General features: G+C 39.6%; 1 non-coding gene across 1 annotated transcript; it reads right to left on the bottom strand.

Moving 5' to 3' along the window:
- Window positions 1-3,134: 3,134 nt before the first annotated feature.
- On the bottom strand, window positions 3,135-3,238 carry LOC111748092 (U6 spliceosomal RNA). Its single transcript, XR_002784057.1, has one exon. It is a non-coding gene; the product is annotated as a U6 spliceosomal RNA (small nuclear RNA).
- Window positions 3,239-3,560: the final 322 nt, after the last annotated feature.

Raw genomic sequence — 3,560 nt, 5'->3', positions numbered from 1 at the left:
AGAAGCTAGGACAACTAGAATTTTCAGTTATGAGACCCAATAAATTCCCTGTTCGTCATGTTTTCTGACAACTGCAAGCAAAACACTCCTAGCTGGGGCATCCTAATATCACATTTTTCTAGGGTTTACTAAGGCCCATTGAGGCCAGGATCCTTCTTTCCATATTCAGAGCTCTGTTTCCTTGTTGTCATGGATTGAGTTGTGTCCCCCTAAAATGTGTCAACTAGGCTAGGCCATGATTCCCAGTTTGTGTGATTGTCTACCATTTCGTCATCGGATGTGATTTTCCTATGTGTTGTGGATCCTACTTTTATGATGTCAGTGAGGCAGGATTAGAGGCAGTTATGTTAATGAGGGAGGACTCAATCTACAAGATTAGGTTTTATCTTAAGTCAACCTCTTTGGAGATATAAAAGAGAGAAGCAAGCGAGAGACATGGGGAACTCATACCACCAAGAAACAAGAGTCAGGAGAATAGCGCGTCCTTTGCACTCAGGGTCTCTGCCCTGAGAAGTGTCTCGACCAGGGAAGATTGATGAGAAGGACCTTCCCCTAGAGCCAACAGAGAGATAAAGCTGGAGCTGGCACCCTGAATTTAGACTTCTAGCCTCCTAAATTGTGAAAGAATATATTTCTTTGTTAAAGCCATCCACTTGTGATATTTGTGTTTTAGCAGCACCAGAGAGCTAAGATACTTGCATTCTAAAGCTAACATCAGAATTCCACTTAGTCCCTCTACCCTGCTGAACTTTTATCTCTCTTTGTAAATCCATGATAATAAGTCATGCCACCTACTACCTCCATGTGTTGAGGACTACTTAGAATACTTGTAAAAGTCTTTGTTTTTACAAAATATTAACAAAAGTGCTCTGTGCATTAATCCCTCTTACTCTTTCCTCCTGCCTTTATTTAAAAAAAAAAAATCCTCCTGCAAAATAAAAGTTGGCTTTTATTTAAAAAAAATTACTAATTATCTACATTCACTTCTCAAGGTGTAAACAGCTATACTAAAAATACCCCTTCTCTCTGGTGGGAGGTGGGAGGTGGGAGGTGGGAGGTGGGAGGTGGGAGGTGGGAGGTGGGAGGTGGGAGGTGGGAGGTGGGAGGATTCAGGGCCAGACTGCCTCCCATTCTTTCATTTTTCTTCCTCGGTCTTCCTAAATTCTTGACTTCTGAATTTCTAGTACTGGAAAGAAATGCAGTTATTCAGAAAATGCCAACAACAACAAGCTGTTAAGTGGATGAAATTGTTCTGGGTCTAGGTTTGTCACGAACTGGTGTCATTTTGAGAAAATGTTTCATTGATCTGCATGAGCTAAGTAGATTTACTGTGGAGGAAATTAACCATGTGGTTAGCTGCCTTCGAATTGGCCCTGACTCATGGCAATGAGTCCATGTACAATGGAACTAAATGCTGCCCAGTCCTGCTCTATCCCCATTGATTAGCTGCAGGTTGGACTGTTGTGATTCACAGGGTTTTTGTTGGCTGATTTTTGGAAGTAGATCTCCAAGACTTTCTCCCTAGTCCATCTTAGTCTGGAAACTCTGCTGAAACTTGGTCAGCATCATAGCAACTCAAAAGCTTCCCCTGAGGGACAGTGGTGGCTGCACATGAGGTACACTGGCCTGGAGTTGAACTCAGGTCTCCTGTATGCAAGGTGAGAATTCTACCACTAAATCGCCAATGCCTAATAGATTAACCATACCAGTTACTGCCAAGTTGATACCGACTCATGGGAGCCCCATGTGTGTCAGAGTAGAACTGTGCTCCCTAGGGTTTTCAACGGCTGTTTTTTCTCAAGTAGATGACTAGGCCTTTTCTTTGAGGTGCCTATTAGTGGACTCAAATGCCCAACTTTTCAGTTAGCAGCTTTGCGTTTTAACCGTTTGCTCAACACTTTTTTTTTTTTTTTTTCAACACAGGGACTACAAAATTAACCATAGGATACTTTAAAAACCAGGAAAGAAAAGAGAAGTGAAAATTTATTGGGAAGGAAGAGGAGTGATAGAGAGAGGATGAGCAGAAAGGGGAGGGAAGAGACATGGTTTGTGGTAGAAAACCTACTCAGATAAAACTTTGGTGTCAAAATTTGGTTGGATAGTAGGATACATGTAGGGTGCAAAGAAAATACAGGACAACAAATTAAATTTGAATTTCAGATAAACGATACTTATTTAGCATACGTATCTCCCAAATATTACATCACCAAAAACAAAACAAAACGAAACAACAAACCAAACGCATTGTCTTCCAGTTGATTCTGACTCAAAGCGACCCTATAGGACAGAATAGAACTGCCCCATAGTGTTTCTGTGGATCAGCTGATGAATTCCAACTCGTGACTTTTTGGTTAGCAGCCGAGTTCTTAACTACTGTGCCACCAGGGCTCCATAAATATTGCAAAAATAGCAACCCTAAATGTGAGAATATGAAAATTTTTCTTTTTTAGAGTCGATGGATTATCTTGTTTGCATTTTGGAACCCGCAGGTGAGACTGATTTGATCTAATTTCCTGAGACCAAACCAAGGGGTATTTGCATTATAAGTTCCTGTAACCTGTAGCCTCTTCCTTTTTTTTTTTTTTTTTAACTACTCCTTTGAGCACTGTGGCCATATTTCTTTCTCTCTCTCTCCTTTTTTTTTTTTTTAACTTTTATTACAGAAAAATTTCAAATACACACAAAAATGAAGAAAATTATCAGGAGTTTTCATTACCTAGCTTGAAAATTTGTTCACATTTTGCCAATCGTGTTTTATCCATCCTCCTCCATCCCATTATTTTGTGGAAATATTCAAAACAAATAAACAAACTATAAATACCTTTAGGTACTACATTTCTTTTTTAATTTTATGTTTCCTCTCTTGTCCTAAACTCTATCTCATCTGTTTAATGTTGCCAGACTCCCACTTTTCACATATGTCTTCATTCGGGATATAATAAATAAATTTTTCTTGCATTTCCTCAAGTATCACCTACAGTTCATGAATTTCCCTGAACTTCGGCAGCCTCTTCAGGCCCCACAGCGTCTGTTCTGCATTGTGCTGAGGGCCCCCGTGGGCAGGGGCAATATCAATTTTGGCTTTCTCTCAAACTTACTTTTTTGTTGTAAAAAAATATGTATAACACAGCTTTTAAAATATGAACTGCTTCACGAATTTGTACGACTTTCTTGCATAGGGGCTGTGCTGATCTTCCCTGTATCATGCAGTTTTAGTACGTGGGCTGCCAAAGGGAGCATTCAAACTTCCTTTTGAAAAACATTAATCTTTTTTTTAATTTAATAAACATTTTTTAAAATTGTGCTTTAGGTGAAAGCTTACAGAGCAAATTAATTTCTCATTAAGTAATTAATATAATACTGTTTTGTGACATTGATTGCCAACCCCACATCGTGTCAACACTCTCCCCTTCTCGACCTTGGGTTCCTCATTTCCATTCATCCAACTTTCCTATCCTTCCTGCCTTCTTGTCCTTGCCCCTGGGTAGGTGTGGCCATGGTTGAAATACGTGTGTTATTTTTTGTTTTATGTTACTGTTGTTGTTAGGTGTCACTGAGCG

Source organism: Loxodonta africana, chromosome 27 (genome assembly GCF_030014295.1).
Source record: "Loxodonta africana isolate mLoxAfr1 chromosome 27, mLoxAfr1.hap2, whole genome shotgun sequence".
In the NCBI taxonomy this organism is placed as follows: Eukaryota; Metazoa; Chordata; class Mammalia; order Proboscidea; family Elephantidae; genus Loxodonta; species Loxodonta africana.
Note: the sequence above shows the minus strand (reverse complement) of the source record. Positions and strands in the feature narration are given on the sequence as shown.